This window comes from Coregonus clupeaformis, chromosome 6 (genome assembly GCF_020615455.1).
Source record: "Coregonus clupeaformis isolate EN_2021a chromosome 6, ASM2061545v1, whole genome shotgun sequence".
Taxonomy (NCBI): Eukaryota; Metazoa; Chordata; class Actinopteri; order Salmoniformes; family Salmonidae; genus Coregonus; species Coregonus clupeaformis.
This window is the reverse complement of record NC_059197.1, coordinates 16,213,776-16,236,687: the sequence shown is the minus strand read 5'-3', so window position 1 is coordinate 16,236,687 and position 22,912 is coordinate 16,213,776. Positions and strand designations below refer to the sequence as shown.

At 45.3% G+C, this 22,912-nt stretch overlaps 1 protein-coding gene across 1 annotated transcript in view; it reads right to left on the bottom strand.

Annotated features, from left to right (window-relative positions):
- The window catches only part of LOC121567740 (RNA-binding protein Musashi homolog 2-like), a 146,253-nt gene that overhangs the window by 71,987 nt on the left and 51,354 nt on the right, over window positions 1-22,912 (bottom strand). The window lies entirely within an intron of this gene.

The following is a 22,912-nucleotide window of genomic DNA, read 5'->3' as shown; positions in this document are numbered from 1 at the left end:
GCTGTCTTCATGCCTCCTGACAGGCATGCGGGCCTCTGTGTGTGTGTGTGTCTGTGTCTGTCTGTGTGTGTGTGTGTGTGTGTGTGTGTGTGTGTGTGTGTGTGTGTGTGTGTGAGTGTGAGTGTGAGCGTGCGTGCGGGCCATGGCTGAAGGGATCTCTCAGGCCCTGGAACAACACAATTACTCTGTCCATTTCTCTCCACTGTGACACCAGACAACATGCCTTCCATCTTCCCTCTCTCCTCCGCCTCCCTCCATCCCTCTCCTCCTCCTCCCTCCACCCCTCTCCTCCTCCTGTCTCTTTCCCTTTGTCCTTCTCTGACACCAGACAACATGCCTTCCATCTTCACTCCTCCTCCTCCCTTCCTCTATCCGTCTTACTGTATACTCTCTCTTCCTTTCTCTGTCTCTTTCCCTCCTCCTCTCACCTGGCATATGACTGACTCCCTCCTTCTAGACATTAGCATACAGGCTGATGGTTAGAAAAGGCTTTCAGTGCAACTCTGAGAAGAGAAAGTATGAAGCAGCAGCTGCAGTGAAGACCTGCTGCAGTAGTTTTGCACCTCCTCCACAGTGAGGGGATGGTGTAGAACGACTTGGCCTCTTCAAGCCTTTTCAACATTCATTAGACCCTCTACACCACTGACAGAGGGCATCTAGTGCCAGGACCAGGGCATTTACTTTAGACATCACTGTCCACCCTCAGCTTCAATATCCCTCACAGAAATATACAGACGCACCGTCTAACGATATCTAGCTCAGATAACGCTCCACAGCTGATGCTGTAAAGCAGCCAGACATTTTCCTACCTCTATTTCGTAGAAGTTTGTTTGAATTGGATGGATTGAGGGAAAGAAGGTGGAAGGTAGAGGAAAACAACATGTGGTGTGTGGATGGTCGTGGACGTCAGAAGATGAACGGCGTCATAAAGCAGTGAGGTGTCGGAGAGAGAGAGGAGCTAACAGAATCACTCAGGGGGCCGTGATGTGATGGAGAGGTGGAGGTAATGGATGGAGTCAGTCCCCTCTCCTCGTTGTGTAATCACACGCCTCAACAGGAGAAGCAAGCAGCGTCTCTCTCTGCTCTTATCACAGGGGGATTGGAGGGATCCAGGCGGGTGCAGTTAGTTACAAAACCAAACAGTGTCTCATTATTTGTGTAAATTTGAAAAGCTCCATCTGTGAAGCAGTGGTGGAAAGGAAGACGAGGGAGAGTCGTGCCGTGAGGAGAGGAGGGGAGAGGTTCAGTACGTGTTACAAAGAAATGAACACAAAACAATGCATGGGCTGGTCTTCCCCTCCCCTCCCCTCTCCTCTCCTCTCCACACAGACACTGTAGTTAGTGTTCAGAGCTAGAGAGCTTAGGACAGGTGTCGGTTGCTGGATTTTAGTTTATTGATCAGAAAATACTAAAATCACCAGGACTTCAGCTAAAAATTAGTTTAATTTAGGAAATCTGTTCCCATTATTCCCATGATTAAATAAAAGGCATGTGATCGTGTATCAATATAATCGAGGTACAATCTCTTTTTGGGCTTAGTTGTGGTCAATTTGCATTGCACAAATTATTATAATTATGTTCCGGCCCCCTGACCATACGCTCAGACAAAAATCGGCCCGTGGCTGAATCTAGTTGCCTACCCCTGGTTAAGGGGATAAAATAATGTCGGTCCAAGCAGAGATTTAGGCATCTTTGCAATCTCAAGTACATAAATTCCCAGGCCGAAGCCATGAATATGAAAAAGCAGTCTCTGGAGAGCGCCGAGTGGAGAAATGTGAATGACACACCAGTGAACGGCACGGCACGGCCTGATGGTGATGGAGGAGAGAATGCAATGTGTTTTTCTATCTGTGCAGGGAGCCAGTCGCTGACTTGGGGAATTCTCAGTCAGTCTCCAGCTGCTGATGCTGCTGTTTAGGCCCTGTCGTCTTTCATGGACCCAGATTGATAATTCTTCTCCATTCTTGTGATTCCAAATGCCTCCTGTCTTCCTGCCTACCCCTTTTGGAGAATGTCAGCTGTCAGCCTGCCGCTGAAAGATTCTCCTTCACACACACCTGGACACGTCTGGAGTGGGCAGACTTGTTCTGCCTGCTTGGGCTGTGAAGTGTTGATAAAACACCAATGACAATCGGAGGGAAACAGGTGGGCTGTTTCACAGATAATGGAGACCCTGAAGAAAAGGTTGCCTGTCATCAACAGAGGGTTTAGTCTAGCTTCATCCACTCTACCTAACGTTTTCTGTCCTCTTTTACAGCTTATGATGAAGAGGCACTTTTAAAACCAGCCAGTTTGGCAAGCAAGCATCAAGTCAACCGTAGAGAGCAGATAGAGGACCAATCAAGGACAATAATAAAATGTTACTGACATTTACATTAACACAGGCAATAAAATGCAAAAAATATATATATATATGTTTTACTGAAAATGTATGTTTTGATGTCTTTTTAAGAATGCTCCTGAGGCACCTGGTAAAACTGCTGACCGCCTCTTTCGCTCCTCCTCTCACCTGGCATATGACTGACTCCCTCCTTCTACACATTAACATACAGGCTGATGGTTAGAAAAGGCTTTCAGTGCAACTCTGAGAAGAGAAAGTATGAAGCAGCAGCTGCAGTGAAGACCTGCTGCAGTAGTTTTGCACCTCCTCCACAGTGAGGGGATGGTGTAGAACGACTTGGCCTCTTCAAGCCTTTTCAACATTCATTAGACCCTCTACACCACTGACAGAGGGCATCTAGTGCCAGGACCAGGGCATTTACTTTAGACAGAAAATAGAAATATACAGACGCACCGTCTAACGATATCTAGCTCAGATAACGCTCCACAGCTGATGCTGTAAAGCAGCCAGACATTTTCCTACCTCTATTTCGTAGAAGTTTGTTTGAATTGGATGGATTGAGGGAAAGAAGGTGGAAGGTAGAGGAAAACAACATGTGGTGTGTGGATGGTCGTGGACGTCAGAAGATGAACGGCGTCATAAAGCAGTGAGGTGTCGGAGAGAGAGAGGAGCTAACAGAATCACTCAGGGGGCCGTGATGTGATGGAGAGGTGGAGGTAATGGATGGAGTCAGTCCCCTCTCCTCGTTGTGTAATCACACGCCTCAACAGGAGAAGCAAGCAGCGTCTCTCTCTGCTCTTATCACAGGAGGACTGCGATCAGCGACTCTTTCCTAGAGCAGGAGAATAGTTCTTTAACTCTGCAACTCAGGACTTCCTTCAGAGGATGTGAGGATTTCAAAGTTGACTAACAGGAGGATGGATGACGAAGGCAGACCGTGTCCTACAGCCTCATGACATGGAACCAAAAGTGATAGTTAGGAGTGAAGACTGATTATTGCATCTATATTTCTCTGGGCACAGAGGAGATCTAATTAAGATCTTTCATTAGATGATGTGCTGTAGTGAAAAAAACACCCTCAAACACAGATCTTTATCCAGGCACAGAGCAGGACAACTAAAGGAAAACAGTCATGGAGAGTGGAAAAGCTGATGCTGTCCCAATATGAACTGACTAAATATTATAGTGTGATATATGCAAGAGATGCAGGTATACAGTGTTAATACTAGTCAGGAAAGAGGAGAGAGGAGGTAGGAGGGAGGAGGGAGGAGGGAGGAGGGAGGAGTGAGGAGGAAGGAAAGAGGAGGAAGGAGAGATGAGGGAGGAGTGTGGAGGGAGGAGAGAAGAGGGAGGAGAGAAGAGGGAGGAGTGAGGAGGGAGGAGGGAGGAGTGTGGAGGGGAACACCTGTTGTGTATCAACTCTAGCGGTCCCATCTCTAAAACCTCCCCAAGGGACCAGTAGAGTGGTCTATGTAATGACATGCGTTAGTTTGTGTTTACTTATTTACTTGTGATTAAGTGCCAGCCTCTCCACTTTGATTGTGGTTAATGACGAAGGCTGTGATTGAATCTGACTACTACTGTTGTTCAGACTATGTAAGAGGAAAACGAGACGTCCCTATACGAGACTCAGCTGATTTGATTGGACAAGACGCCCCTATTCGAGACCCAGCTGATTTGATGAGACGCCCCTATACAAGACTCAGCTGATTTTCTTCATCAGCTTTGCCTCTTTATGGCTGGACCCTGCCTGATTTGAGTGAGATAATGAACTCCCCTCCTCCCTCCCTCCCTCCATCATCTCAAATCACACATCCAGCACTGATTACCAAGGTCCCCCCCCCCCCAACAAGTATCAGAGAATGACGTTTTCTGAAAGACAGTGGCTGCGAGTTAAAAAGCCCCCACCTCCCTCCTTTAGCTTATGCCAGGCATGTCACCGGCATTTTGAGTGACAGTGCGACAGCACGCTTGCCACATTCTATTCACGCTCCCTAAATTTAGCCGCAGAGCTCCAATTTGTCCATATTTGCGAAGTGGAATTGTAATGCACATATTCAAATGTGCTTGGCAGCTACTAACCCTGACTGACAGCCATAGTCCTGTTTGACTGAGAGCTCCCGCTTAGCTGATTAGTTACATTTGCCTGGATGGAGACCAGACCAGACCAGACCAGACCAGACCAGACCAGACCAGACCAGACCAGACCAGACCAGACCAGACCAGACCAGACACAGAGAGACAGAGAGAGAGAGAGAGAGAGAGAGAGAGAGAGAGGAGTGTCATCAAGACACACTGATCTGGTTGACGGAGGCCACACACTGCTACACATTCATCCCATTAGATTTTTTGTATTTCTGTTCCATTTTCTGACAATTGTTCTCTGTTTTTTTCCCGGCCATGTGTGTTTGCTGCTCAGAGGGTACATTCTGTTCTACCCATGGTTTTATCCTTTCCTGCTATTTCTATAATGTAAACAACTCAGGAACAGCATCAATAATATGAAAATGCAGCATCAGTCATACAGTACAGTATTATGTCTGGCTTCAGTTCTCCACATAACTACATACAGAAATACTATGTGCCATTTAACCCTGTCCCTTTAAAAAGGGGAATGGAGTAACAAAAATCATCACTCCTTTGAGAGTAATCCAGAAGGTCAAAGCAGGGTCAACTTCCAAGGATCCGAGTGTAGTAGCCTAGTACTCAATCCAACCATTCATTGGCCAGATTCCAGACTAAACACATAACCTAACCAACCTTTCTCAATGTGGAGACGATGTGGAAATGAGACCTGCTTTACGCTGCAGAACAGAAGCTTCCGTTCCACCAGAGGATAATTCATGTAACAGGAGTTAAAGCCCTGCTTTGACATAAGCATGCAGCATGCAGCCTCCTTGACGTAAATATAGTGGAACCTATAAGGCTTCAAAGCAATAGCATGCAGCTCTGCAATCACCTTACATCAAAGACCATGTTGATTTCATCTTCGGGTTAGAACCGAGGTCCTTACATAACCATTACACCCTGGCAACAAATAAGCACTGTTCAGGAGAATGATATGAAGCTGTCGTGGCTGTTTCTTTATTTTACAGCATGCTTTTTTAATATCGCCTTGGTAGAACAGGCAGCAATATTCTACCTTGACAAACGGAGGCAAAACCCACTCCTTTGTTTTATCTTAATGAGAACATGTGCTTTACACTCCTACCCATAGTCAATAGATTATTTTACAGTTATGAAGATTGATAGAAACAGCTTATAGCTTATTATAGGGCCCCAGTGATGCCGAGCACAGATACACCACCTCCTCCCAGACTCACACAGGAAAGAACTCACACTGAATTCAAATGAAGCTTCAGCTTTGATAAATGAACTGTAGAACGGGAGAAAATATTTTCACATTAAGGGAGTGAAAAAAATGAAATTGGGAAAAATTGAGGAGCGCTCCTCAAAGCCATTCTGAAAAATGTATATGCTAATTAGGTGATTGCTTTAGGCAGAAATCTTGGAAACTTTAGCAAGGGATTTATAAGCACTTAACAAATTACTTACACTATTATGCTTGAAGCCATATACATGTTTAAAGTGCCTGTTTTCTCTCCTTTTCCATTATAATAGACCTTGCCGATACTGAAGTAAAATTTCCCCAGTTGCCATTTAGGAATATAATAAAAAGAGATACGTGGACTTGAATGTCCTCACTAACAGTGAGAGATCTATCAATGTTCCCGGTTGTTTGGAAGGAGATGACTTTCTTCAGTGCAGCAGACGATTCATACACTGAATGTCTAAAGCCATAGAGCGGGAAACGACACCTGGAATAACACTCCCCTCTGATCACTGATCTTTACGTCTATGGGGAAGAATAACCCAAAACTATATAACAGAACCATTCCCTAGCCTAGAGAAGTATTTCATGATGAACAATGAAAAATACAGTTTTTGTCTTTCTTCAAAGAACTGTAGCAGCACTGTACTGTATTGTGTAGATCCATCAAAATCGAACGGTATGAGTAACTTCCTAGATGATTAAACCGTACCTTCTCCCACCCCAGACAGCACCAAGCTCAAACAAATCATCATCTGTCTGGATGTTGTCCATCTCATAGTCATTGACATGAACGCAGTAGGCCTATAGACTTTAGAAACATCACAAAATGTCATTCCCCATAGATTGACCATCCCTGATGCACTGTGACCTGTCTGCTCCTCTGAGCATCAACAGCCTCCTCTCAGTGTTTGAAGATCATCATAATGTTGATCTTCTGAGATTGGGTATCATCCCCAAGACTTCAATCTTCTGTTCCAGAGGAAGGAAAGAACTGATTACTAAGTTCAATCCAGGTCAGAGAACAACTGAACAGAGCATGAAAAAGAGAAATATAAAAACAGGAGAATACATTCCAGTCATCGGCCCAAAAAAGGTGACGTCTGTCAACACAACAGGGCTCTGCTGTGTTCTGAGGGGGGCCATGTAGGGGTTGCAGGAAGGAGCACAAAACAAAATACAATTTGTGAGGGGAAAAACAATCTTGTTTCTCAATAGAAAGTGGAATTGCACATAAAGTGGCAGTGTGGTAGGCTCTTTGTAATTTGGACCCAGCTGGTCAGCGGAGAACAGGGGAGAGGGGACTGGAGCCTGAAGCAGGGCCACAGGGAGGAGGGCCAGGGGAGAGGGGCCTGGAGCCTGAAGCAGGGCCACAGGGAGGAGGGCCAGGGGAGAGAGGCCTGGAGCCTGAAGCAGGGCCACAGGGAGGAGGGCCAGGGGAGAGAGGCCTGGAGCCTGAAGCAGGGCCACAGGGAGGAGGGCCAGGGGAGAGAGGCCTGGAGCCTGAAGCAGGGCCACAGGGAGGAGGGCCAGGGGAGAGAGGCCTGGAGCCTGAAGCAGGGCCACAGGGAGGAGGGCCAGGGGAGAGAGGCCTGGAGCCTGAAGCAGGGCCACAGGGAGGAGGGCCAGGGGAGAGAGGCCTGGAGCCTGAAGCAGGGCCACAGGGAGGAGGGCCAGGGGGAGAGAGGCCTGGAGCCTGAAGCAGGGCCACAGGGAGGAGGGCCAGGGGAGAGAGGCCTGGAGCCTGAAGCAGGGCAACAGGGAGGAGGGCCAGGGGAGAGAGGCCTGGAGCCTGAAGCAGGGCCACAGGGAGGAGGGCCAGGGGAGAGAGGCCTGGAGCCTGAAGCAGGGCCACAGGGAGGAGGGCCAGGGGAGAGAGGCCTGGAGCCTGAAGCAGGGCCACAGGGAGGAGGGCCAGGGGAGAGAGGCCTGGAGCCTGAAGCAGGGCCACAGGGAGGAGGGCCAGGGGAGAGAGGCCTGGAGCCTGAAGCAGGGCCACAGGGAGGAGGGAGGAGGGGGAGAGAGGCCTGGAGCCTGAAGCAGGGCCACAGGGAGGAGGGCCAGGGGAGAGAGGCCTGGAGCCTGAAGCAGGGCCACAGGGAGGAGGGCCAGGGGAGAGAGGCCTGGAGCCTGAAGCAGGGCCACAGGGAGGAGGGCCAGGGGAGAGAGGCCTGGAGGGGTGCTGTTCAACACCCCCAGAACATATCCAAACCCTACATTCAGGACCTAGTACAGACTGCAGACAACAAAATCACACAGCATAATATAATACAATAGCCTCTTCCATTACTCTCTGATGGAGGGAGGCTCAAGAAAACTGCTTGGCAAAATCTCTGCATCTGCTTGATATCTTTTCAAACTAACTTTAACAAAAAAAAAGCTTTCTCACCATATCAGCCATACCAATCTGGCAAATAGTGGGGCCTACTGACTGTTACTTCTGACCTACCAGGCCTTGGCTTTACCTTTGACAACAATGGAAAACAAACCGAGTAGAGACAGACACACAATGCTTAAATCCTGAACTGTACAGGGCTCAGTAAGGTGGCCAGGAAAAATACAGAAACAGTTGTGCGCTCGAGTGAAAAGAGCCCATAGAGTGTGTGGAAAACATCAACTGGATTACCTGTTGGAGTGAACCAACAGGTTCGGGGACACACACACACACACACACACACACACACAACGTAGTGGTGGTGGCTGCCAGGGAATGAGCCGATCAGGAGGATTTAAGGCTATAGATGAAATTGGGGAGGGATAAGCTTGGATCCTGTGGGGTGAGAGAAGGGTGAGAAGGTAGGCCACCAGCCAGAGATGGCCCAGAGAGCGAGAACGAGAGAGCGCAAGAGAGAGCGATAGATAGAAAGAAATAGATAGAGAGAGATAGATAGATAGAAAGAGAGAGCTAGATGGAGCGGGACAGAGAGAGAGAGAGTTAGAGAGAGATGGTATAAGAATCGTTCTCCTCCTGACCCTCTGTAGGCCCTAGGGGCAGAAGGGGGATTAATCTGCCCATTCATCAGAAAGGACAGGTGACAATTGGGATAGAGATGATTTACCATCACCAGAAAATAATCCCTGTCGATGGCAGCCATGTTTTAGCTTGACTTCACTTTAAGTTTACACGCTATACAGTGCAATCGACAAGTATTCAGACCCCTTGACTTTTTCCACATTTTGTTATGTTACAGCCTTATTCTAAAATGGATTAAATTGCTTTTGTTCCTCATCAATCTACAAACAATACCCCATAATGACAAAGCAAAAACTGTTTCTTAGAAATTTTAGCAAATGTATTAAATATAAAAAACTGAAATATCACATTTACAAAAGTATTCAGACCCTTTACTCAGTACTTTGTTGAAGCACCTTTGGCAGCGATTACAGCCTCGAGTCTTCTTGGGTATGACGCTACAAGCTTGGCACACCTGTATTTGGGGAGTTTCTCCCATTCTGCTATGCAGATCCTATCAAGCTCTGTCAGTTTGGATTGGGCGCGTCGCTGCACAAGCAGAGCAGAGTGGGGTGAAAAACAGGGATTAGCTAGTGATTGTGCCGCTCGGTGTGGTGAGAGGCTGTCCCTGTGGAAATGGCGGCAGGCTGCAGTCTATAGCGGCTCCAGACCTTAGAGAGGCTGTCCATGTGGAGAAAGCTGCAGGCTGCAGTCTATAGCGGCTCCAGACCTTAGAGAGGCTGTCCATGTGGAAATGGCTGCAGTCTATAGCGGCTCCAGACCTTAGAGAGGCTGTCCATGTGGAGAAAGCTGCAGGCTGCAGTCTATAGCGGCTCCAGACCTTAGAGAGGCTGTCCCTGTGGAGAAAGCTGCAGGCTGCAGTCTATAGCGGCTCCAGACCTTAGAGAGGCTGTCCATGTGGAAATGGCTGCAGTCTATAGCGGCTCCAGACCTTAGAGAGGCTGTCCATGTGGAGAAAGCTGCAGGCTGCAGTCTATAGCGGCTCCAGACCTTAGAGAGGCTGTCCCTGTGGAGAAAGCTGCAGGCTGCAGTCTATAGCGGCTCCAGACCTTAGAGAGGCTGTCCCTGTGGAAATGGCTGCAGGCTGCAGTCTATAGCGGCTCCAGACCTTAGAGAGGCTGTCCATGTGGAAATGGCTGCAGTCTATAGCGGCTCCAGACCTTAGAGAGGCTGTCCATGTGGAAATGGCTGCAGTCTATAGCGGCTCCAGACCTTAGAGAGGCTGTCCCTGTGGAAATGGCTGCAGTCTATAGCGGCTCCAGACCTTAGAGAGGCTGTCCATGTGGAAATGGCTGCAGTCTATAGCGGCTCCAGACCTTAGAGAGGCTGTCCATGTGGAGAAAGCTGCAGGCTGCAGGCCTCAGCGGCTCCAGATCACAGAGAACCCACACAGCTGCTAAGCCTCCGGGGGAGTAGTGAGAAATGAGGAAAGCTGATGCAGCCGTGACGTCAATCCGGCAAACAACTCACCACCGACACCACTTGCCTAAGTCAACCAACCAGCTGTTAGCTCTATACACAAGCTGTCCTTTCCCAGCACTCCTATAGGTCGGCAGGATAGAGGATAGGTCACTGTCTCTGACATGTTGTTTCCTCTGAGGGCTCAATTCTTCTCCTCTCTGTCATCCCTGCATTCTACAGACTTTTTCCAAAATGTTTCTTTCCCCACAACCATCTATCTGTGCACTAGCTGGGAGACCAAGGACACTGTTTCTCAGTGGTGAAGTGCTGACTGAAACCTTGAGTGAGCAGTCTACTTCTCTGTGGAAATGCCTTTCTGTCAAAAGAGACAATCAGGCCTCAAGACTACTACATAATGTGAAGTAAAAAGAGGATTCTTCACAGAAGTGTCAACATTTTGCAGTTCCATGTCAAGCATGGATAAAAGCTTAACAGTATGCACACACATGGGCCAAACAGGTGAGATTTATTAGCAGAATGAAGCGTGGCAACAAGGTCTCTGAACTGCTGAATACCTCCATCCATCCATCCATCCATGTGTGGCTCCCTCCTTCTCTATCTGCTCTCCTCTCTCTGTTATCTCTTTTCTCTCCCTCTCTCTCTACCTCTCCCTCTCTCTCTCCCCCTCTGGCCTGTGCAGCCATGTGGTTGTGGCCTGGTCTGGGTAGCCAGTGTGTTCTCTCTAAACACCAACCGGAGCCTCGCTAACTGACCACAGAGCTGGGTATGTTTTCACGGCACGCCTGTCCAGAACACTTCCTGCCTGGCTCTGAGATCCTTGTTAACCTGGGCCGGGGTCTCTACAACACTACACACACACACCTTCATAGAGCCAGGTCTGTGTGACACACAGCATTGGCAGGCAGGCGCCGCCTCGGCTGTGTAACACACATGGAGTGTAGTGGAGGAGAGGAGATCACTCCATGTAAAGGGCCCACTTGGATATACAAAAACAAACACGCTCTCTGTGCTCCAGCACTCAGTACACATACAGTCATTCAGGTTAGGTGGAGCAGCTAGAGCGGTTTACCATTGGGGCACATTTGTTTTCTTTCACCTCTAAATATAACATGCAAGAGGCTTAATGTTAGCCTTCTGATTGACTTTTGATTGCAAGCACTGGAATGATTATGTTGATTAGAAAGAGGCTTTCCTATTAAAATGTTGACCATCAGCAAGCTAGTTTAGGAAATTCACTTTCTGATAATCTGATGAAATCAAATGAAGCCCTACATCAAATACAAAACGGATCAAAAACAACCCATGACCAACAATAAAAAGAGAACAAACCCATGCTAATATCATCACAAACATTTTTTGTGGCTTTGATGTATTTCTCAACGTAAATGAAGAGCTGATAAATATTTCATTTCACCTTGAGAAACATGTTCTGTGGCATGGGTCCTACACTGCTCCTCCACTCTACAGTACCCACACAAAGACATCAGTTGAAATGCTTCTCTGTGGCAGTAATTTAACATCTGTCTCAGGGCGATATCAGCTGAAAAATACATCTGACTTGGAAAAATATTTGAACTCAAACAGCCTGCCTGCTGTTATTAATGGAAGCCGTCATAAACACGTGGTCCGATTGGTTTACACTGTATACAGAGGACAGGGCCCTGCTTTAGTATGATAAGGCTTGTTCAAAGCCAGTCCAAGTGTACCTCTCTCTCTGACTCTCTCGCTCTGTCTCTCTAACCAAAATGGCTAATAGCTCCCATTAACTAGGGCCAAAGCCCCCTCTCAGTCTTGGATTACTGTGCTGTATAATGACATGGAGAGAATATGTTCCGAGTGGCACGAACACGGTTAAAATATTTTGTGTCTGCAGGTTTTCCCTCCTCCCGTATACTTGATTGATGAACTAAGGTCACTAATTAGTAAGGAACTCCCCTCACCTGTTTGTCTAATTTTTAATTGAAAGGAAAAAACAAAAACCTGCAGACACTCGGCCCTCCGTGCAATGAGTTTTTGCGTCATTGGCCTACACACAATAACCCATAACGACAAAATCAAAACATATTTTTAGACATTTTTGCAAATTTATTTTTTTATTAAATATCTCATTTGCATAACTATTCACACCCCTAAGTCAATACATGTTAAAATCACCTTTGGCTACGATTACAGCCGTGAGTCTTTCTGGGTAAGTCTCTAAGAGCTTTCCACACCTGGATTGTACAATATTTGCACATTATTCTTTTCAAAATTCTTTAAGCTCTGTGAAGTTGGTTGTTGATCATTGCTAGACAGCCATTTTCAAATCTTGCCATAGATTTACAAGCAGATTTAAGATAAAACCGTAACTAGGCCACTCAGGAACATTCGATGTCGTCTTGGAAAGCAACTACAGTGTATATTTGACCTTGTGTTTCAGGTTATTGTCCTTCTGAAAGGTGAATTTGTCTCCCAGTGTCTGTTGGAAAGCAGACTGAACCAGGTTTTACTCTAGGATTTTGCCTGTGCTTAGCTCTATCCAGTTTATTTTAATTTTAAAAAACTCCCTAGTCCTTGCAGATGACAAGCATACCATGATGAGCATAACATGATGCAGCCACCACCATGCTTGAAAATATGAAGAGTGGTACTCAGTGATGTGTTGTGTTTGCCCCAAACATAACACTTTGTTTTCCAGGACATAAAGTTCATTTCTTTGCCACATGTTTTGCAGTTTTAAGTGCATGATGCATGTTTTGGAATATTTGTATTCTGTACAGGCTTCCTTCTTTTCACTCTGTCATTTAGGTTAGTATTGTAGAGTAACTACAATGTTGTTGATCCATCCTCAGTTTTCTCCTATAACAGTCATTAAACTCTGTAACTGTTTTAAAGTCATCATTGACCTCATGGTGAAATCCCTGAGCGGTTTCCGTCCTCTCTGGCAACTGAGTTAGGAAGGACGCCTGTATCTTTGTAGTGACTGGGTGTATTGATACACCATCCAAAGTGTAATTAATAACTTCACCATGCTCAAAGGGATATTCAATGTCTGCTATTTTTTTTACCCATCTACCAATAGGTGCCCTTCTTTGTGAGGCATTGGAAAAAGCTCCCTGGTCTTTGTGGTTGAAACCTGTGTTTGAAATTAACTGCTCGACTGAGGAACCTTACAGATAATTGTATGTGTTGGGTACAGAGATGGAGTAGTCATTCAAAAATCACGTTAAACACTATTATTGCACACAGAGTGAGTCCATGCAACTTATTACGTGACTTGTTAAGCAAACGTTTACTCCTGAACTTATTTAGGCTTGCCATAACAAAGGGGTTGAATACTTATTCACTCAAGACAGCTCAGCTTTTCATTTTTAATTAATTTGTTAAAATAAAAATAAACATAATTCTACTTTGACATTATGGGGTATTGTGTGTAGGCCAGTGACACAAAATCTCAATTTAATCAAATTTAAATTCAAGCTGTAACACAACAAAACATTGAAAAAGTCAAGGGTGTGAATACTTTCTGAAGGCACTGTATGTATATCTTCCTCCTGCATATGAACTTGAGCTGCTCTGTGACAGGCGAAATGATTCAGATCTTGCTGCTCTCTGTATCTAGAGCCAAAGCACAAACTATATTGTACACACACACTTAAATGCACAAATGTATTTAAATTCACATTCTCATGCATATCGTAGACTAAGACAGGCAGGCAGGCATATATAACCCTAGAGTAGACAGTGTACAGATTTGGCTATACAGTACTTGAAAAAAAAATACTATTTTTTCGAGATCAGATTCTCTTTTGTTTTGCATAAATGCCAATTACTTAATTCTCTCTAGCTTGCAAATCAGATCAAATGAGGACACGGCAGATTACTCACACAGCTCAGTGCTGTGCCGCATCGGTTCCACAGTGACAAGAAGAGTACCGTTTGGGACAATTCTCTACTTACCACGTTCATCAAGCCCTATTAAGGGGAAAGAAAATGATAATACTTTTTCAGAAGAGCGCTTGCTACAATAATAATCAATAATAATTGACTGCCAAAAGCTACCCACTAACAATAATCCCATTTAACATGGTGTCATTGCCTTTCTGTTTCTTCCTTGGACCAGTGTGACTAAGTGTTGCTCTGTCTGTTCCATATTCAGCTGCAGAGTCTAACCATAAACTAAATGAAAAGTGAGGTGCCTGTATAGTGCCTGTGTACAACAACTAGGCCTACTTGGTTTACTTCACTCCATCCCACCCTGCTTTCCTTCCAACCCTTGCCTGCTGACACTGGGGTAGAAAGGCAAGAGCACTGACATTTTCTAAAGCTGCCCCCATTGCACGTACAGTGGGGAAAAAAATTATTTAGTCAGCCACCAATTGTGCAAGTTCTCCCACTTAAAAAGAGGAGAGAGGCCTGTAATTTTCATCATAGGTACACGTCAACTATGACAGACAAATTGAGAAAAAAAAATCCACAAAATCACATTGTAGGATTTTTAATGAATTTATTTGCAAATTATGGTGGAAAATAAGTATTTGGTCACCTACAAACAAGAAAGATTTCTGGCTCTCACAGACCTGTAACTTCTTCTTTAAGAGGCTCCTCTGTCCTCCACTCGTTACCTGTATTAATGGCACCTGTTTGAACTTGTTATCAGTATAAAAGACACCTGTCCACAACCTCAAACAGTCACACTCCAAACTCCACTATGGCCAAGACCAAAGAGCTGTCAAAGGACACCAGAAACAAAATTGTAGACCTGCACCAGGCTGGGAAGACTGAATCTGCAATAGGTAAGCAGCTTGGTTTGAAGAAATCAACTGTGGGAGCAATTATTAGGAAATGGAAGACATACAAGACCACTGATAATCTCCCTCGATCTGGGGCTCCACGCAAGATCTCACCCCGTGGGGTCAAAATGAGCAAAAATCCCAGAACCACACAGGGGGACCTAGTGAATGACCTGCAGAGAGCTGGGACCAAAGTAACAAAGCCTACCATCAGTAACACACTACACCGCCAGGGACTCAAATCCTGCAGTGCCAGACGTGTCCCCCTGCTTAAGCCAGTACATGTCCAGGCCCGTCTGAAGTTTGCTAGAGTGCATTTGGATGATCCAGAAGAGGATTGGGAGAATGTCATATGGTCAGATGAAACCAATATATAACTTTTTGGTAAAAACTCAACTTGTCGTGTTTGGAGGACAAAGAATGCTGAGTTGCATCCAAAGAACACCATACCTACTGTGAAGCATGGGGGTGGAAACATCATGCTTTGGGGCTGTTTTTCTGCAAAGGGACCAGGACGACTGATCCGTGTAAAGGAAAGAATGAATGGGGCCATGTATTGTGAGATTTTGAGTGAAAACCTCCTTCCTTCAGCAAGGGCATTGAATATGGAACGTGGCTGGGTCTTTCAGCATGACAATGATCCCAAACACACCGCCCAGGCAACGAAGGAGTGGCTTCGTAAGAAGCATTTCAAGGTCCTGGAGTGGCCTAGCCAGTCTCCAGATCTCAACCCCATAGAAAATCTTTGGAGGGAGTTGAATGTCTGTGTTGCCCAGCGACAGCCACAAAACAACACTGCTCTAGAGGAGATCTGCATGGAGGAATGGGCCAAAATACCAGCAACAGTGTGTGAAAACCTTGTGAAGACTTACAGAAAACATTTGACCTGTGTCATTGCCAACAAAGGGTATATAACAAAGTATTGAGAAACTTTTGTTATTGACCAAATACTTATTTTCCACCATAATTTGCAAATAAATTCATTAAAAATCCTACAATTAGATTTTCTGGAAAAAAAATTCTCATTTTGTCTGTCATAGTTGACGTGTAACTATGATGAAAATTACAGGCCTCTCTCATCTTTTTAAGTGGGAGAACTTGCACAATTGGTGGCTGACTAAATACTTTTTTCCCCACTGTATATTATGCCCTTGGACATTTACCTGGTCCCTGGCTGAGCAGAGCAGAACAGAGCAAAGCAGAAAAACAGAACAGAACAGAGCAGAACAGAGCTGTAGGGAAAACCAATAGGAGGGCATCGCCCCTCTCAGATATGCAGACCTGAAGCTCCCTCTGGCCATCTGACATGTTATAACACTTCATAAGTTGTGTGTGTGTGTGTGTGTGTGTGTGTGTGTGTGTGTGTGTGTGTGTGTGTGTGTGTGTGTTTGTGGCAGAAGCTGTCGGGCAGGCCTGACTCAAGGTTCCATGCCACGGACGTACACTCCAGGAAGTGACCTTGCTAATGAAGGGCGAAGGGCGGTGGAGTCGGGTACCACGGGGCACACCTTTGTCTGAGCATACTAATTACCATGGTGACACGAAGGTCAGAGAGGGGACAGAGAGAGAGAGCAGGCCGATATAAAACTAGTTACAACAAATGGTCCACAGTTAATTGGTTTAATAGATCTCTTTCTGCATTCATATGGACTGGTTGTCCACTCCTGGCTGTGGAGGTTTTCATGTTGACACAACTAAAGTAGAACTAGGCTTTAGAATAGCAAAAAATAAGCTAGCTGGCACAACAGAACATGTGATTTTTTTTTTTTAAGAAGAGATTAAATTCTATCCAAAAGTCTTGGAGGGCTGCAGTTTTACTGCATCCACTTTTCAACGAATAAATGAATGATATGTACCCATTGATTCTTGAAGTATATAACTTATACACTGAACAAAAATATAAATGCAACATGTAAAGTGTTGGTCCCATGTTTCATGAGCTGAAATAAAAAGATCCCTGAAAAAAGCCAATTTCTCTCATATTTTGTACACAAATTTGTTTACATCCCTGTTAGTGAGCATTTCTCCTTTGCCAAGACAATCCATCCACCTGACAGGTGTAGCATATCAAGAAACTGATTAAACAGCATGATCATTACACAGGTGCACCTTCTGCTGGGGACAATAAAAAGCTACTCTAAAATGTGCAGTTTTGTCACACAACACAATGCCACAGATGTCTCCAGTTTTGAGGGAGCGCGCAATTGGCATGTTGACTGCAGGAATGTCCATCAGAGCTGTTGCCAGATAATTTAATGTTAATTTCTCTACCATAAGCCGCCTCCAACATTGTTTTAGAGAATTTTGCAGTATGTCCAACCTGCCTCACAACCGCAGACCATGTGTATGGTGTTGTGTGGGCGAGTTGTTTGCTGATGTCAACGTTGTGAACAGAGTGCCCCATGGTGGTGGTGGGGTTATGGTAGGGGCAGGCATAAGCTACAGACAACGAACACAATTGCATTTTATTGATGGCAATTTGAATGCACAGAGATACCGTGACGAGATCCTGAGGCCCATTGTCGTGCCATTCATCCGCCGCCATCACCTCATGTTTCAGCATGATAATGCACGGCAACTTCACACAGCCATTGAGGAGGAGTGGGACAACATTCCACAGCCTCAAAAACATGGTTAGAACTATATTTTTGATATCATGGATGGTCAGTCCTTGCATAGCGCAGTTAACAAATTTGAGAGTGGTTACATTTCTTCAGCCCCATCCCTAAGCTTTTTACCGAAACAGGGGCGGAGTGTACTTTGTTTTTGTTTCAACTGCTGATTGCCCCTTTAAAGATGAGTTAATCAGTCATGGATCTCGTACGCTCTCTCCAGGGATGACAGGGAAAAATCGGACAGAACCGGCATTCAAAGCCGACGTGATCTCTTTGGATTACAAAAAGAGCATTGCTGTGGAATCCGCCTTTCAAAAGGTTCAACATTCTACCAGTGAGACACCAGAAGAGGAGCTTCGTCATCGTCTGTGACAGTGATGGAAGGAGGAGGAGAATGACCAGACAACCTGTCGATCAAAACCCAGCTAAACCATCACCTGTGTTTGTGTGTCGTGTGTGTGTGTGTGTCATGTGTGTGTAGTTTCACACGCCCACTTGTGTGCATTCAGACGGTTCTTGAATGACACCAAAAGGGATTGCACCACACAGCGAAGGGATTGTCAAGTAAATTATTCATAGTCAGGACAAGCTTTAGCGATTCATATTCAGTGAATGACTTACTGTTTACGTTCCCCCCTTTAATTTAGCTAGTAAAATGAATCCATAATCTACCAGCACTTTCTAAAACAGTGTTTCCCAAACTCGGTCCTGTAATGTCCGTCCCCCCATATCAAGTAGGAGGCCTAGAGAGAAAGCACAGATAGATCTCCATTGAGAAGCGGTGGATGGCTGGACAGGGAACATTCAGTCCACACCGGTCCAAAGGGCTATTCTACCTCTGCATCAATTAGCCTTCACAGAGTGAGTCTGTGCCGCCTGCCATGTCCCCCTTAGTCTGTTATTCTCTCCTGACTGCATGGATGACTGGAATGATGTACATGGACTGTTAGAGCTGCCTTATTACCCAGGTCTCCTTTGAAAGATATTTTCATCTCAAGGGACCTCATGGTTGTAAAAAGGCTAAATGAAACTGTAATAAAAGAGACCTTGAGTGTGTGGAGGAGAGTGAACGAGCTATAACACAGGATCAACCACCTAACAACCATAAGCATGCAAACAATAATGATCTATATGAAAAGCTCCCAAGGCGAGATTCTCAGAACTCTCTCTGTTTGACAGACTCCTTGAGGCAGTGAGTGTGTGAGAGAGTTAGCTCTCTTCAAGCCCCGCTGCCCTCAACCCTGCCCATTGATTTTTCTGTCTCAGTGCTTGTTTCTACCACTTACACTTCTTGTTGTCTATGGAGAACGTGTTATGGCAAATTGTATCGTACAGTATTCTTTTGCCTGAAACACTACAAATTGTCAGCGCCACTAAGGTGCCTGGCTGGCGATACTAGCCCCATCTTGGAGTGTGGATGTACTCTTTCTTATTATACCGGCACACTGAACAGAGTGAGAGGATACCCATCAGGTTTGCTATTGGAGTCATGAGTGAAATATTAGTGAATATATGTATTTAGGACAGCAGACAGTCTTCCCACAATAACCCCCTGGGAAGCTGCTCTTATTTTTCCTCATTTGATCTCCTTCTACACTTGACTGTCAAACTCTAATTATTATGATGCCCTGTTTTACAATCCCTCATCCCAAGACCTGACAGACTAGTGTCCTTTCCACTCCCCTCCATGCTTTGGTTCAGTGTCAGAGGTGGAGAGAGACAATTGACTGTTCAACCTCAGAAACCTAAAACACGACGTGTTAAAATTATACAAAAACAAAGCAACAAAATGTTGCTCAGGCTAGTCGTCAGCCATGTCTAAATAGATCAGATAAAATAAGAAAGGACTTGGCTATAATAAGCTGTTCCCTCATTAAAACCCTAATGGAGAGCTGTAGAGGGGTTGCAGAGGACATTGTCTGCTCTGCGTCTTCTCCTTGGTGAATGGTGGCACTAATGGTACAGTTTCACCTGGGATGCAGGCAGCAGCACATCGCTTAGGCGTTTTTTGCCCCACTCAGCAAAACTGAAGACAATGCAGTTGTAAAATAATCTGTGTGAATGCACAAAGAGAGCGAGAGAGAGAGTGAGCGAGAGAGCGCAAAAGAGCACGAAAGAGCGAGAGCACTAAAGGCCTTGAAGGGCATGACTGGGCAGCGTTAGCCTCGCGGCTAAATGCATCATTAGGGCTCCCTGAAGACGGTGTTTGGGTTTCGAGCCGAGGCGCACTGTAACTGTTTGTCTTCATACGAGACACATGGTATGCCCCAACACCGTATTAGAGGCCGAAGTGAAAGTGTGTCCATGTCCTCTCCTGTTCTGCTCCAGCAGAGCAAGCTAAGGTAAGGGTAAGAGTGAGGTTGTTGGCTTACCTCCCAGGATTAAGTGCTTTCCAAAGCCTGACATTGCCTCAAAATAACCTGTTCCAGGCAGCCGCAACACAACTGTACTGGAGCTAAAGGACTCAGTACTACCCAAGGTACTGCTGCATTGAACTAACACATAAGAACAGCTATTAGAGCTGAATACCCGCTACAGTACGTAGCCAATATCCAAACTATTGAGTACCTGTTCAGCAAACATCACAGCGATCAACACTGATTACTCATGATGACATGCCTTTATAAAGCCTCTTCAAGCAGCTATGCTGAGACAATGAGAACAGGTAAGTGTGTATATGGTGTGTAAGCAATCTCATTGTCAGACACGGTGCTTGGACACACACACATACCTGCAGCAGAGGCAGAGCACATGTAGCCCCTCAGAGCAGCTGACTGTCTGTCTCCTTATATGGACAAATCCCCAATTCTGCTGAAGGCTAGCTGGAGCTGGCCTGGTGCTGTGGCTCTGTCAGCCATGACCAGGTTGTTCTGAGCTGCACAACGGTCCTGTCCATCCACAGTCTGTAGCTGCTGCTCAGACTAGAGAGAAGAACCACTGATAACCACAGCATGTAGCGATGGCTCCCACTTATCACAGCCACCAAGCAGAAACAAGACTACACAGGCCTTGATCCTACCACTGGTCAGCACTATAGTATTCTCATTTAAAGTAATTGTTCAACACAAGCTGTACACACAGACTGCACATCACTCTGGATAACAGATCTGCTAACTAATATGTAGAGTTGAAGTCGGAAGTTTACATGCACCTTAGCCAAATACATTTAAACTCAGTTTTTCACAATTCCTGACATTTAATCCTAGTTAGTATCACCACTTTATTTTAAGAATGTCAAATGTCAGAATAATAGTAGAGAGAATGATTTATTTCAGCTTTTATTCCCAGTGGGTCACAAGTTTAGATACACTCAATTAGTATTTGGTAGCATTGCCTTTAAATTGTTTAACTTGGGTCAAACGTTTTTGGGTAGCCTTCCACAAGCTTCCCACAATAAGTTGGGTGAATTTGGCCCATTCCTCCTGACAGAGCTGGTGTAACTGAGTCAGGTTTGTAGGCCTCCTTGCTCGCACACGCCTTTTCAGTTCTGCCCACAACTGTTCTATAGGATTGAGGTCAGTGCTTATTGATGGCCACTCCAATACCTTGACTTTGTTGTCCTAAAGCCATTTTGCCACAACTTTGGAAGTATGCTTGGGGTCATTGTCCATTTGGAAGACCCATTTGCGACCAAGCTTTAACTTCCTGACTGATGTCTTGAGATGTTGCTTCAATATATCCACATAATTTTCCTTCTTCATGATGCCATCTATTTTGTGAAGTGCACCAGTCCCTCCTGCAGCAAAGCACCCCCACAGCATGACGCTGCCACCCCCGTGCATCACGGTTGGGATGGTGTTCTTCGGCTTGCAAGCCACCCCCTTTTTCCTCCAAACATAACTATGGTCATTATGGCCAAACAGTTCTATGTTTGTTTCTCAAAAAAGTACAATCTTTGTCCCCATGTGCAGTTGCAAACCATTGTCTGGCTTTTTTATGGTGGTTTTGGAGCAGTGGCTTCTTCCTTGCTGAGCAGCCTTTCAGGTTATGTCGATATAGGACTCATTTTACTGTGGATATAGATACTTTTGTACCTGTTTCCTTCAGCATCTTCACAAGGTCCTTTGCTGTTTTTCTGGGATTGATTTGCACTTTTCGCACCAAAGTACGTTCATCTCTAGGAGACAGAACACGTCTCCTTCCTGAGCGGTATGACGGCTGCGTGGTCCCATGGTGTTTATACTTGCGTACCATTGTTTGTACAGATGAACGTGGTACCTTCAGGCGTTTGGAAATTTCTCCCAAGGATGAACCAGACTTGTGGAGGTCTACAATTTTTTTTCTGAGGTCTTGGCTGATTTCTTTTGATTTTCCCATGATGTCAAGCAAAGAGGCACTGAGTTTGATGGTAGGCCTTGAAATACATCCACAGGTATACCTCCAATTGACTCAAATGATGTAAATTAGCCTATCAGAAGCTTCTAAAGCCATGACATCATTTTCTGGAATTTTCCAAGCTGTTTAAAGGCACTGTCAACTTAGTGTATGTAAACTTCTGACCCACTGGAATTGTGATATAGTGAATTATAAGTGAAATAATCTGTCTGTAAACAACTGTTGAAAAAAATGACTTGTGTCATGCACAACGTAGATGTCCTAACCAACTTGCCAAAACTATAGTTTGTTAACAAGTTTGTGGAGTGGTTGAAAAACAAGTTTTAATGACTTCAACCTAAGTGTATGTAAACTTCCGACTTCAACTGTAAAATATCAAATGTACGTTGTGAGGTTATGCGTGATGGGCATGTGGATACAGAAGGCGTGTTGACCGAACAGCTTATTGTTACGTGTTATATGGATGGTGTGTGGTACGGAAACACAATATTTTAATAGGGTGTAGAATCAGGAAATCACACGCTGATTAGAAGAAAAGCCTTATGTTACAGTGACAGGTTCTAATAAGACAGGAGAAGGCATGACATACAGCAAATAAGAATCTCTCTCTCACCAAAAAAGTCAGATGAGGTTCCACAGAGCTAGAGTAGATCCAGAGGACACATGGCTGTAAACCAACCAGGGGACACATGGCTGTAAACCAACCAGAGGACACATGGCTGTAAACCAACCAGAGGACACATGGCTGTAAACCAACCAGAGGACACAAGACTGTAAACCAACCAGAGGACACATGGCTGTAAACCAACCAGAGGACACATGGCTGTAAACCAACCAGAGGACACATGGCTGTAAACCAACCAGAGGACACATGGCTGTAAACCAACCAGGGGACACATGGCTGTAAACCAACCAGAGGACACATGGCTGTAAACAAACCAGGGGACACATGGCTGTAAACCAACCAGAGGAACGTGTCATCATTGAGGGAGATCTATCAGCAAGGTGTATATAATAAATAGACATCAGGCCAAACACTATGAATGTGATGTGAATAAGACGCAGTACGGTTCCTTTGTGCCCCTAAGCAGTGGCTGAATCATTAACGTATTAGAGGTTTTA